Genomic DNA, 14,936 nt, shown 5'->3' with positions numbered 1-14,936 from the left:
ATTAGATAGCTCCATTTAATTTTTCTAAAATAATAAATTTATTTTTTATTGGTGTTCAATTTGCCAACATACAGAATAACACCCAGTGCTCATCCCATCAAGTGCCCCCTCAGTGCCCGTCACCCATTCACCCCCACCCCCCACCCTCCTCCCCTTCCACCACCCCTAGTTCATTTCCCAGAGTTAGGAGTCTTTATGTTCTGTCTCCCTTTCTGATATTTCCTACCCATTTCTTCTCCCTTCTCCTCTGTTCCCTTTCACTATTATTTATAATCCCCAAATGAATGAGACCATATAATGTTTGTCCTTCTCTGATTGACTTATTTCACTCAGCATAATACCCTCCAGTTCCATCCACGTCGAAGCAAATGGTGGGTATTTGTCATTTCTAATGGCTGAGTAATATTCCATTGCATACATAAACCACATCTTCTTTATCCATTCATCTTTCGATGGACATCGAGGCTCCTTCCACAGTTTGGCTAATGTCGACATTGCTGCTAGAAACATTGGGATGTAGGTGTCCCAGCGTTTCATTGCATCTGTATCTTTGGGGTAGATTCCCAGCAGTGCAATTGCTGGGTCGTAAGCTCCATTTAATTTTGTATGTGCGTATGCCTCAGTGCTTTCTTAAATTGTTTTCAATGTGTAAGTTTCCTAGAACTCTTTTTGAAAAGTGGGCCAAATACAAAGACTTTCAGAGAGACTGGCTAAAACATGAATATTCCTGCCACTTACTAGCTATGTGACCTTGGGTATTTTGTTTAACTCATTTAAGCTTCTGATTCTTTAGCCTGTTGTAAATGGAGCTCATAATACCTATTGCAGAATGCAGTTACGAGAATTAAAAAAGAAAGCGTGTATGTAAAACCTGACTCTCAGTAAGTGTGAAGAGATCATTATCCATCTCTTGATTCATTTTGTCTCCACTGTAGTTAAATTTTGTAGAGTGTCAGAATCATATATTCCTACCCTCTTAAAATAATTTGACTCTGGTTTACTTCAGGTTGCTATGGAAAAGTAATAAGGTATCTGTGCCATATAGAACTCCTATAGAATCCTCGTTAGGTGATATTTTTGAGGGATAGCAATCTTGAGTATGTTAGTAAAACAGCTAGAAGAATCTCTAATTGTTGTATAATCTCAGCAATTTATTTTCATATTGGTAATTCTGTTTATGTAGCCTACCATGGACTAGAGTTGCCTTCATTTTTTTTTCTCACTTAAATATTAGCTCTCCACTTACTCATCTTTTAGTTGCCAGATTTTTAAGCTTTTCAACGTTAACTATTAAAAACTTACTGATAAAAAAATGAAAAAAATTAAAAACTTACTGGTATTGTCAGTATAGACCATACATGATATTTGTTGAATGAATTATAAATAAAAAATAGGAGTTTTATATTTAACTATAATGATATCACTGTTTAGTTTTTGAATTTTTTTTAAGGATTTATTTATTCATGAGAGACACAGAGAGAGAGGCAGAGACACAGGAAGAGGGAGAAGCAGGCTCCATGCAGGGAGCCCGACGTGGGACTTGATCCCAGAACTCGGGGATCACACCCTGAGCATGAACGTAGATGTTCAACCACTGAGCCGCCCAGGCGTCCCAGGTTTTGAAGTTTTTAATTAGTATTTGGTTTTAGAAAAAAGTTTGGTTTTCTGTTGAAACTTTTGAAATTTAATAAGTTTGAGTTTAATTATCAAAGTGTGGGTTTTTAAAAGACTTGTAATATGAATGATTCACCATGATTTTTCCTGTTATCTTTAGTATTTTGCAGTAGCCTTGAGTAGCACCTTTGATGGAATTATTGATAGCCTTGATTAAATATTTTGCTGTATTTATTGTGATGAAAACTTAATTTGATGATCAGATATTACTGGCTTCTAATGGGTTCCAATTTTGGTAATTTTAATAAGGCAGAAAACTGTAGGACATTTGGAGTGAGACTCTCTTGATCATGAAAAAGAAATTTCTTGCTCTGTGGGAGTTCATTAGTCTTTTTTTACTAATATTGTCATTTTTATTCTTTTCTTCCTTCTTTCATCAATAAATAATTCATAATGGATATTTTTATTTAGGTTGGAACACATCAAATAACATTATTGTTGAAACTTATATGTTAACAATTTAAGACTACTCATTTATAAGAAATAGACCTGATAATTTAAAATACATTTATAATTGATACTGGAGATTATTCCACAAATATTCCACTGGAGAAAAATAACCCAATGTTTGATCTGTGTTGTGTGTAAACCCTGATGTTCGGGTTTTGACAAAATGGAAAAAAATTTCATGAAATTACATAGTCCTTGGTTTTCTGGGGTAAGCTGATTAAAACAAACTGAAGTCAAGTCTTTAACATTTTTGGAGTTGCACACCTTAATTATCCTCTGTGACTTTCTTGTCCCAGTCGTTCTTCCAGTTATAAATAGCCCAGGCTTAGAAGTCCAAATGAACGTGTGTGGCTATTGTCGTTTTATTGCTATGGCAATTCTACAATTAGTTTGAAAGTTCCTGGCAGGCTCCTGGGTGAAGTTTTTGATGTACTGACTTGGAAGTAGAAGAATAAAACCTTTTTCACAGCTGCTGTGTGATTCTGAATAGAGACCCAGCAGCTGCTTTTTTTCCAGTTTTATACTAATTTAGATGTAGACATTATGCTTCAATGAATTGTTGGCAGAAATATCTTCTTATTCTCCTGCCTATCAAAGGAAAACAAATTTAGATTTCAAGTAAATATTGGGGCACAAAAATTTGTGAAAATTCCAGAAAGTAGTGCTAGAACAGAGTTTTCTATCTTGGCGTTTTAAAATTGTAACATCAGGGCACCTTGGTGGCTCAGTCAGTTAAGCCTTTGGCCCAAGTCGTGATGTCAGGGTCTTGGGATCAAGCCCCGAGTCTGGGTCTCTGCTTGGTGGGGAGTCTGCTTCTCTTTCTCCTTTCTCTCTCTCTCTCTCTCTCTCTCTCTCTCTCTCATCTTTAAAAAAAAAAAATTGAAGTCTCACAAACGAACAGTCATTGACCTGCAAAATATCATTAATTTTTTTTAGTTATTGCAATGTATATATTTATCCAGTTTCTTAGGAGTAAAAGAAATTCAGAGGGATTATTGAAAGAATATATTAAATAATAGTACTAGAAAATGATAGTTATATATACATGTAGCTAGTTGGCAATTAACTTTTTTGATCAATGTCATTTTAAAAATGAAATATAATGAAAAGTATTTGATAAAGTACAACATCCGTTCATGATAAAAACCCTCAACAAAGTAGGGCTAGAGGAAACATACTTCAACATAATAAAGGGCATATATGAAAAGGCCACAGCTAACATCACCCTCAGTGGGGAAGAACTGAGAGCCTTTCCCCTAAGGTCAGGAACAAAAGCAGGATGTCCACTCTCACCAGTTATTCAACATAGTACTGGAAGTCCTAGCCACAGTTAGACAACAACAAAAAAAAGTAAAAGGTATCAAATTGGCAAGGAAGTAAACTATCACTATCTGCAGATGACATGATGTCATATATAGAAAACCTGAAGAGTTCCGTCAAAAAACTACTAGAACTAATAAATGAATTCAGTAAAGAAGCAGGATACAAAATCCATCTACAGAAATCTGTTCCATTTCTATACATCAATAATATAGTAGCAGAAAGAAAAATTATGGAATGGGATCCATGTACAATTGCACCCATAAAATAATAAGATACCTAGGAATCTTTTGGTTAGAGGTGAAAACCAAAGAGGTGAAAGACCTGTACCCATAGCTATAAAACACTGATGAAAGAAACTGAAGATCACACAAAGAACTGGAAAGACATTGCATGCTCATGGATTAGAAGAACAAATGTTAAAATGTCTATACTACCCAAAGCAATATACACATTTAAAGTAATTCTTATGAAAATAAAAACAGTATTTTTCACAGAAGTAGAACAAACAATCCTAAAATTTGTATGGAACCATAGAAGACCCCGAATAACCAAAGCAACCATAAATAGAAAAGCAAAGTTAAAGACATCACAATTACAGACTTCAACTTATATTATAAAGCTGTACTCATCAAAACAGTATGATACTGGTACAAAAAGACACAGGGTCACCTGGATGGCTCAGTGGTTGAGCGTCTGCCCTTGGCTCAGGTCTTGATCCTGGGGTCCTGGGATCGAGTCCCACGTCCGGCTCCCTGCATGGAGCCTGCTTCTCCCTCTGCCTTGTCTCTGCCTCCCTCTGTGTCTCTCATGAATAAATAAATAAAATCTTTACCAAAAAACCCCCCAAAAGACACAGATCAATAGGACTAAATAGGAAATCCAGAAATAAACCCGTGACTTTATGGTCACTTTATCTTCTACAAAGTGGGACCGAATATCCAATAGGTAAAAGGTAGTCTCTTCAACAAATGATGTTGGGAAAACTGGACAGCAACATGCAAAAGAATGAAACTGGATCATTTTCTTATGCCATACACAAAAATAAATTTGAAATGGATTAAAGACCTACCTGAGACCTGAAACCATAAAAAACTGGAGGAGAGCACAGGCAGTAATTTCTCTGACATCGACCATGACAACTTTTTTTCTAAGTAGGGCCCTTAAGGCAAGGGAAACAAAAACTATTGGGACTACATCAAAATAAATAGCCTCTGCTCAGTAAAGGAGACAATAAAACTAAAAGGCAACCTACAGAGTGGGAGAAGATATTTGCAAATGACCTATTTGATAAGGAGTATCTAAAATATATAAAGAATGCAACTCAACCCCTCAGAAACAAACAATCCAATTAAAACATAGAAGATATCCACATGGCCAACAGACACATCTAAAGATGCTCATCATTGCTTATCAAGGAAATGCAAATAAAAACTAAAATGAAATATCACCTAACACCTGTCAGAATGGCTAAAATCAACACCAGAAACAACAGGTGTTGATGAGGATGTTGAGAAAGGGAATCCTCATGCACTATTGGTAGGAATGAAAACTGGTGCAACTACTGTGGAAAATAGTATGGAGGTTCCTCAAAAAGTTAAAAATAAAACTACCTAAGATCCGGCAATTACACTACAGAGAATTTACCTAAAGAATACAAAAACACTCATTCAAAGAGATGCATGCATCCCTTATGTTTATAGCAGCATTATTTACAGCAGCCAAATTGTGGAAGCAGACCAAGTGTCCATTGATAGACAAGGAAGAGGTGATATGTATACATATACATACACACATGTTTATTATCAGTCATACAATGGAATATTCAGCCATAAAAAATTAAATCTTGCCATCTGCAATAAGGTGAGTGGAGCTTCGAAAGTTTAATGTTAAGCGAAATAAGTCAGAGAAAGACAATGATTTCGTTCGTTTGCAGAATTTAAGAAACAGAACAAATGAGCAGAGGGGGAAAAAAAAACAAGAAACAAATGCATAACAATAGGAGCAAAACTGATGGTTGCCAGAAGGGAGATGGGTGAAGGGATGGGTGAAATAAGTGATGGGGATTAAGGAGTGTACTTGTCATGATCAGCACCAGGTGTTTGTTTTTTCTTTTTTTTTTAAGGAGCTATAATGACTTCTTACTCTTGCATCACCAAATTCTCTATAGCGTAATTGTTAGTGTTACCCTCAAAAATTTTAGGAAAATTTTTTCTTAGGGCTATTTTTTTTTCCCCCTAACAGCTTAGTACTTTTTTTTATACATGGATACCAAGTGTAAATTTTTTCTAGGAATGTGAGAGATTATGGAGTGAAATTTAGTTTAGCCATTGGTTTCTATTCTGAAAGTACCCCTAAGATATTTGGGTTGACTTTCTAATTTTATTTTTAATTACAAATGTCTTTTCAACTGTTTCTGAAAATCCTCAAATGAATAGAATCAGAGAGCCCTTTTCCCCCTTTGTTATTTATGTCACCTCTGTGTTCACAACCTGTGGATCTTTTTCTTTCTGAAGGTACAAAAAAACAAAACAAAACAAAACAAAACAAAAACAAAAAAACAGGAAACTGGTTTTTGTGAATCTGTTCTATAGTAATCTCATTTTCTGGTCATGGCACTACCCTCTACTATTGGTTAGAGTAGGTTAAGTTGAAAATTTGTAGATTTTCTAATTATAAAACTATAACCTATCAAAACCACCTCTCTTCTAAAAACATTATAGGTTTGCTTTTGTTATATGTTTCTCTTTGTATGTTTTCTCTTTAACTCAGCTTGAGTTGATTTTTATATATAGTGAGAGTAGGACTCAAGTTCATTTTATAACATGTTGATACCCAGTTGTCTTATTGTGATTTATTAACAGGTCCATCTTGGGGCACCTGGGTGGCTCAGTTGGTTGGGCATCTACCTTGGACTTAGGTCATGATCCCAGGGTCCTGGGATTAATCAGAGCCCCATGTCCGGCTCCCTGCTCAGCGGGTGAACCCTCTCCCTCTGCTGCTCCCTTTGCTGTGCACTCCCTTTCTTGCTCTCCGGTAAATACATCAAATCTTACAAAAATAAAAGGTCCATATTTTCCTCTTGATACCTTCTCTGCTATATGTAAAGTGTTGATATACAGGTGTGACTCATTCTTGGTGTTCTGTTTTGTTGCTCTGTGTACTCTATGGTTGGTTGTAATAGCATAAAAGCAAGTTTTGATACATAGGAGGACAAATTGTCCTTTATTTTTTGTCAAGAGTAATAACTATTCTTGGTCCCTTGATCCGATCGAAGAGTAGCTTATAAATTTCCATTTTATTTTCAGCTTGTTAAGTTAAAAAAAAACAAACCTGGTTTGTTGGGATTTTGATTTATCTTCTGGGGAATCTGTGTATCAATTTGGAAGGAACTAGCATTTTTATAATATTGAATTTTCTAATCTGTGAACATGGGTTCTCCATCAATAGATATATTCTTTAATGTTGTAAAAATAAAATCTTTCAGGCAGCCTGGGTAACTCAGTGGTTTAGTGCCTCCTTCAGCCCAGGGCCTGATCCTGGAGACCCGGAATCGAGTCCCACGTCAGGCTCCCTGCATGGAGCCTGCTTCTCCCTCTCTGTCTCTCATGAATAAATAATAAAAATAAAATCTTTTTAAAAAAATAAAATCTTTTGATTGTCTCCTTAAAATTGCTTTTTCTAATACTTAATACTAAATACTTCATATTTTTGGTGCTCTTAGTGATGTGATTTAAAATTTTATTTTCAAGCTATTAGTATGTGAATATATATTAGATTTTTTTGTATCTTTTTTAAAAATCAAGTGATGTTAAACTCATTTATTACAATAGTGTATCTGAAATACACTGGTCTTTAAAAAAAATACACAATTATATTTGTGAATAATGCTTTTTTTCCTTCTAAATGTTACACATATTTTCTTATCTAACTGCATTGGCTAGAATCTCTAATCTTGAATAGAAGTCTTCCCAAATTCAGATAAAATGGTTTAGTTATTCTTGCTAAGTGTCATACTTGGTATGGATTTTTTTTTTGTCTTTACCCTTTATCAAGTTAACTTCCTTATTTTTAGTTTTCCTTTTTATTTTTAATTATTAATGGATGTTAAATTTTATCTGACACATTTTCTTTTTTTTTTAAGATTTTATTTATTTATTCATGAGAATACACAGAGAGGAGAGAGAGAGAGGCAGAGACACAGGCAGAGGGAGAAGCAGGCTCCATGCAGGGAGCCTGACACGGGACTTGATCCCGGGTCTTCAGGATCACGCCCTGAGCTGAAGGCGGCACTAAACTGCTGACCCACCTGGGCTGCCCTATCTGATACATTTTCTATACTGATAAACATACCTTCTTTTGATATCTTATTAAAGTAAATACATTAATTGATACTGCAATGGGAGGAGGATAATCTCGTGTTTCTGAGATGTCATGATGCATTTTTATACAGTGCTGAATTGCTAGATTTTGTTATGTATTTTTAGGATTTTTTTCCATTTTCACATTTGTGGTATATGACTTGTGCTGGCCTTTTTAAGTTTGAACATGTCAGGTACTGTGAAAGATGTTTTATCCTGCTTGAAAGCTAAAAGTTAATCTTTCATAGTTTCATGGATTCTCCTAGAAGACACAAGATTCCTGGGGCAGAGATGAAGGGTAGCGTTTTATGCCCAACGGCACCCAAAGAATCACCATTTTCACACCTGTTCCTTGAGCCCCAGTTCCCACATGGTGCTGTGAAGACTAGATACCATTTCACACACAGTGGATTATGATATAGAAGAGGATCCCTGAGCTTAAGGAATCCAAACTTTGTAATGGACAGTTAGCATGCCTGCTTTTTGCTCTGGAGGGAGATACTTATCTTTATTTTCAGGACTGTCTCCAAAACTACCCTTTTCTCTGGAGGGATACACTGTTTGTTCTCTTTCACTATATTAGTTTGCTATACTAAATATTCTTGAAAAGATAGTATGAAACAAGACCAGTCAGTGCCTACTTGTGAGACATGCAGAAGCACAGGGTATTTCTGAATTGTCTTTTAATACAGCAGAGTTATTCTAGCCCATTAAATTAGTTACCAAATACTGACTTTTTGTTTAATACTGCCTTTTTCTAATATTATAGAATAGTTTGTGTAAAAATGGAGTTCTTAGTTTCTTGAAAGTGTGTTGGAACTAACTAAAGCCATCTAGATTTGAAGTTGTTTGGGGGGGAATAGTTTTGACCATCTTTCCAATGTCCTTAGTGGTTGTAGGTTGTAATGGTTGTAATAGGACTATTCAGGTAGTACTTCCTGAATAAATTCTCTTCCTGGGAATGTGTTCATCTAAGTTTTCAAATTTATAGGAATAATGTTTATCGTATCTTCTTTATGCATCTAGTTTTTTTAGGTATATGTTACTTTTTCATTCTTGATGCTGGTTATTTTTTGGTCAGTTTTTCCAGATATTTGTGAAAAGTAGTATTTTAAAAGAACCAACTTATTTGGCCAGTTTGGAAGTTAGATTTTGTTGGCATATTTTCTTTGGTAGTTGCCATTGAAATCTTACTCATATTTAACGTAACAAAGTCTGACATTACAAAATGTTTTTATTTTCCTTCTGAATAATACAAGCAAATTACGGCACAATAGCTCCTCTTTACTTTCCAACTTTAATTCTATTGTTGTCATGTATTTTGATTTTCTTCTTGAGTTTGCATTTATGTATCCCAAGGTATTGCTAGTGGATTTTTGTTTAGTTTTAGTTTTTAGGTTTTCCTATGTATTTATCACTTTCTGTGTTTTTCTTTGCATCTTTATTCTTATTGCATCATCCATTTGGGATCACTTTTTATCTGAAATTCTGTGATACTGTGATTTTTAGGAAATAATATATTTGGTCTCTGTCCACAGTTTTTGGCTCACAGTTCCTAAAACCCTTGGAGTTTCCTAAGGGCAGAGAGCGACGTAGGTGACTTGTTAAAAACTTGAGGATGGGGGCTGGTTGCCATGTTAGAAGGTTGGAACTTTCAGTCCCATCCTCTGCTCTCAGGGGGAAGAAGAGGGCCTGGAGGTTGAGGTCTTTGAAACTTCCATTAAAACTTAAAAGGGATGGGATTTGGAACGCTTCCCTGTTGGTGAGCAAGTGGAGATTCAGGAAGAGTGGCATGCTAAGAGGACATGGAAGTTCAGTGCCCATTCCCATGTGCCTTCTCTGTGCATCTCTTCCATCTGACTATTCTGGAGTTTTATTTCTTTGTAACAAACCAATGATCTAGTAAATACAGTTGACCCTCTAACAATATGGGCCCTACTGTAGCAGAGGTGCAAGGTGCAAGAACATCTGGATCCAGGGGTCCCTTACAGACCGGCAGCCACCTGGTGCTGACAAAATCAAAAGGAGGAGAAATGAGTGGTGGTGAAACAAGAGAGGGATTTATTTCTGTGAGGCTAACACCAGTAAGACAGTGGACTAGCGTCTCAAACACTGTCTTCAAAATGCCTCCAGGTTTATATAAGAAAAATGTAGGACAAAGGGCAGTTGGTTCTGTGCAGGTGAGCAGAGAAGGTCAAATTGATCATTGTCTTGGGGTCTGTTATGCTGGGTCTTGCTGCCTGAGGGCAGCCCTTAGGGCTTGGGGGGTATTTTCTGTTCCCTTCAGGAGATGGTTTGCCCACGGGGTCTTTTGGCTGTATTAAGAGAAAAGCTGGAAAGAAGAACTTCTACAATTTATAATAAAAATGGAGGAAGTTAAGTCTTCTTTCAGGGCTATAAAGGTGTTTTCTCTTCTTTATGATTTTCTTAATAACCTTTTCATTAGCTTCTTTAATTATACAAATAAAGTATATAGTACATGTAACTGTGCATTCAGTAGTAAGGTGACTGATGTCAGCCTTCTGTGACCATCTCAAGTGACCTCAGAGAGATCTCAGAAACTGGAAGAACTGGAAAATGAATTAACTGCAGGCAGGCAATAGTGTGATCAATCATATATGATAGAAACAGTGCATTAAGGTGACCTCAGGGTCTTTCATGTGTCTGTGTGGAAATCTTAAACTAAACCTTAATTTTTTACAACTAAAAAATCATATCTTGTAATGTGTAAGTATTTGGAGAACTGCTTGTAAAACATACCCCTTTTTTTATTTAATACCCTGTAAGCTAACAAGCTTCAGGGCAGGTCTTCAGAACAATCTGAAATACTATCTCCTGGGCCATAGTCCTCAGTAAGAACGAATGAAGCATTTACTAACCTACTTTGGGGTTGACTTTTTTCAGTTAACATACAAAATATGTGTTAATTGATTGTGTATGATATGCTAAGGCCTCTGGTTAACAGTAGCCTAATAGTAGTTAAGTTTTGGGGATCCCTGGGTGGCTCAGCAGTTTAGTGCCTGCCTTTGGCCCAGGGCGCGATCCTGGAGTCCCAGGATCGAGTCCCACGTCAGGCTCCGGGCATGGAGCCTGCTTCTCCCTCCTCCTGTGTCTCTGCCTCTCTCTCTATGTATATGTCTATCATAAATAAATAAATTTAAAAAAAAATAGTAGTTAAGTTTTGGGGAGTCAAAAGTTATACTAGGATTTTCTAATATAACAACATGGTGTTGGTACTTCTAACCCCCATGCTCAAGGATCAACTGTAAAATGTTTGTGAATTCTGTGAGCTGCTCAGGCAAATTCATCGAATCTGAGGAGGAGGTTGTGGGAATCTGATTTGTGGCCAGTTGTTAAGAAGTTTAGGTAACAACCTGGACTTGGCAATTGCATCCTGAACTATAGGGTCGTCATTAGAACTGTTAGTTTGTAGGCAGTTGATCAGAAGCACAGGGGGCAACCTGGACTTGTGAGTGGCATCTGAAATGGGGTTGGTGGAGCAGTTTTGAGGACTGAGCTCTCAACCTGTTGAATACCATGCTATCTCTGGGTAGATGGTTATCTGAATTCAGTTGAATCCTTAAACACCTTATTGATGTCCAAGAAGTGTTTTCTGGTATCAAGAGGGTCCCCTCACCCCAATACATTGCAATTGGATCCAGAAACCCAAAATAGGCTTTTAGAATTTATGTACTTCGGAATTTTGCTTTTTTTTTTTTTTGAAGGAGACTTTTTTTTGTTGTTGAATTGGAAAACTAAATTGATAGTTATTTTTTTATCAGTGCAATGAAGGTACCATTTTATTGTCCTCTGAGCCCCATTGTTGCTGGCAAGAAGTCAGCTATCATTTAACAGAGGAATTCTAACAGCAATTAGAAGATTGGAGATGGCCAAAATACAGTGGCTATTTCTTCCTACTTTTGTATTTTCAAAGAAACTACTTGTTTCTTCTTTCTTCTTTTCTTTGTGACCCCCTCACATAAATATGAAGATAAACACAAGCTTAAAGTTGGGATATACCTGAAAAAAGGAAACCTCAGGATTTTTTTTAAAGATTTTATTTATTTATTCATGAGAGAGAGAGAGAGAGAGAGAGAGAGGGCGCTCAGAGACATAGGCAGAGGGAGAAGCAGGCTCCACGCAGGAAGCCCGATGTGGGACTCGATTCCGGGACTCCAGGATCATGCCCTGAGCCAAAGGCAGGCACTAAACTGCTGGGCCACCCAGGATTTAGGGATCCTTTCCAACATGACAAGAGACATGTTAAGAGAAGGACTTTTTTAATTTTTTGCATTTAAAGCTACCTATTTGAGTGTTCATCAAGTTGAAATTAGCCCTTTGAAAATGAATATAAATGATTTTTAACTGTATCTCTACCATCTATTATTTGTCATCTATTCATCGTCCTCCCACATCTGTCTGTCATCTGCCTTTCTGCCTACTGTCTCCTCCTGAATAGGAAATTGACTTCATATAAATAAAAGCCTGTTAAAATATGCCATTGGCATACTTGCAAAGAGAGATTTTGCAAAATACTATTCAAAAAGAATAAGACAATGAGCTGGATATTTTTACAATTTAATTATTAAGGTAAAATGGGAGTAGCAGCAGTGATAAATGTCACTTTACCTCATCATTTGTTAAAGAATTGGAAATCACTACTTTTATTCTGGCTGTGTCAATGTCTCAAAGCTGCTGGAGCAGAAATAAGAGATAATGCCAGCTAATTTGTGCCAAAGCTAGGCTTCGTTGACTGAATCAGAGCCACCACTAGATCTACAAGTAGAGTGAAATCATGTTTATAAGCCATAGAGAGCAATACAGGGGTTCATTTAAACATCTCTTTCTAAAGCCAGCTTAAGAGGGATGATAGTGCCTTTTTCATAAGCATCCATATCATTCATTATTTGTCATATCACTTGGATCCTAAGAGTGTTACTAAGCTACAGTTATGACATTTTGCTTATCACCTTTCATAAATGTTAAGGATCCCTATATTCTTTATAGACCCTACAAGAAAAAAGAAACAGAATTGTATAGTGTTGATAAATGTTTCTGGTTCCGCCAGTTCCAGGAATCAGCTAAACAACCATTGAATTATGTATCCATTCTTGGTGTATACTAAAGAACAAAATAGAAAGTTGGTTATGTCTATTAAAAAAGTTTATTCTAGAGAGAACCTAAAAATCATTCATGTCTTTCACTCCAGTCCCTTTTATCATTAATGAGATTTAGCTTTCCTAAAGCCAGATGATACAGAACTAAGAGCAAACTTTTCCATTTCAAAAGTATCTTGGGGGATCCCTGGGTGGCGCAGAGGTTTAGCACCTGCCTTTGGCCCAGGGCACGATCCTGGAAACCCGGGATCGAATCCCACGTCGGGCTCCCAGTGCATGGAGCCTGCGTCTCCCTCTGCCTATGTCTCTGCCTCTCTCTCTCTCTCTGTGACTATCATAAATAAATAAAAATTAAAAAAAAAAAAACAAAAAAACAAAAGTATCTTGGATGGTAAGTGCAAAAAATGTACAAGTAGAACACAATCCCCCATTTTGTAGTAATGGGTAATTCCCTCTTATTAAGGCAGTGAAAGCTAACTTGGCTATGTTCCTCATCAAACAGCTAAAAATTTATTGCAGATAGTTTTCCATGATTACCGGGGATTATTAGTGAAGAATCTGGGAAAGTAGGTTGTATCATTGTTTGTAGATCTTAAAAAATGTACCTTTTTCCTCCACATTTTTACTTTAAGATTTTATTACTTATATTGTTTTTTAATATGTAAGCAACATAGGGATTTTCATATAGATGGAAAGATAATACAAGACTGGGAGAGAAAATATCTATTGATGGGTGGCGTACATGATTTTTACCACTTTAAAAAACCTCAAAGGGCTAGGGTCATTTAGTGTAATTTTTAGAGACACAGGAAGTCATTAATAGAGATTTTTGGTAATGAAGATGGACATTTTCTTGCTCTACAAATAAAAAGCAGGAATTTTTATTTAATAATTATTCAGGCATAATGTTCTAAACCAAGTAAAATGTTGAGCTAATTGCTACCAAAAGCTGAAACAGAAAAGACCAGTTAAAACTTTGAAGTGGTTATTAGACAAGCCAAGAAACTCTATCTGTGCAGCTCAAGAATTGTTACTTAGAACTGGAAAAAGAGAGGAGTCATCACAAGATGGGGTGAGTGAATACTCAGTGGTACAGCTTTCAGCTAGATCCCCTGCCCCCCGCCACCCTCCCCTCAGACTAAAGGAGCAGATGCTCTGAGTCGTTTTTCCTGAAACTTCCCTATCTTTAAGATTTTTGTTGTTAATCTTAGGGTTGGTTTGGAGGTTGTTTCAAAAATAGTAAATGGGTGTTTTATCTTAGATATTTTGTACTTGAGAATGTCTTTCACATTTTCATGCCTGAAAGACAATTTGGCAAGATAGAAGATACTTGGATCACAATATTTCCCCCTTAAATATGTGCAGTTGTTACTTTGTGGCATTTTATATTGTCTGGTTTTTAATACTTGGTGGGGAACTGTTTTTTTTCTTTGTCTGAAAAAAAATTTCATCAATTTTTGCTAACTTTACAAATCAGAAAATTTCCCAGGATGTATTTTGCTGTTGCTACCTACCTGTGGGGCTGTTTATTTCTTTTATAATGGTTTGTCTTTCAACAATGTCTTATCATTTTAATTTCCTTTCCATTCTTGGAGACCATTTCAAATTGATGTTCCACACTGATTCAAATTTCACACAGCTTCATTTCTGTTATTTACTGCCTCCAATATGGTGTTTACTTCTGTAATTATTTACATATTCTATTAATTTTTTAGTGTTCTTGGCAATCCTTTATGCTGCCCATTTCCTGTTTAATTTTATTCTGTTGTCTTCCTTTAAGCTGATTCCCTCTTCATGGCTCTCTGTTCCTGCCTTTTAGGCAAGGCCAGACCTTATATTCGAAGAATGGATTAAAAATTTGCTACCTTAATATTTCCTCTAATAATTCATTCTGTCTTACTTCTCAACACTTTATATCTGTTGCATGAATATTTCCACAACCAGATTCTAGTGCCCTGGGCTTATCTTCCTCTGTACACATTTCTTGTGTATTTTCTCTATGCCTATTCAATTA

General features: G+C 36.2%; 1 protein-coding gene across 1 annotated transcript in view; it reads left to right on the top strand.

The window, feature by feature from the left end:
- Positions 1–14,936, top strand: part of SLC2A13 (solute carrier family 2 member 13) — a 372,286-nt gene that overhangs the window by 30,174 nt on the left and 327,176 nt on the right. The window lies entirely within an intron of this gene.

This window comes from Nyctereutes procyonoides, unplaced genomic scaffold (genome assembly GCF_905146905.1).
Source record: "Nyctereutes procyonoides isolate TBG_1078 unplaced genomic scaffold, NYPRO_anot_genome, whole genome shotgun sequence".
Classification (NCBI taxonomy): Eukaryota; Metazoa; Chordata; class Mammalia; order Carnivora; family Canidae; genus Nyctereutes; species Nyctereutes procyonoides.
This window is presented reverse-complemented; position numbering and strand designations above follow the sequence as displayed.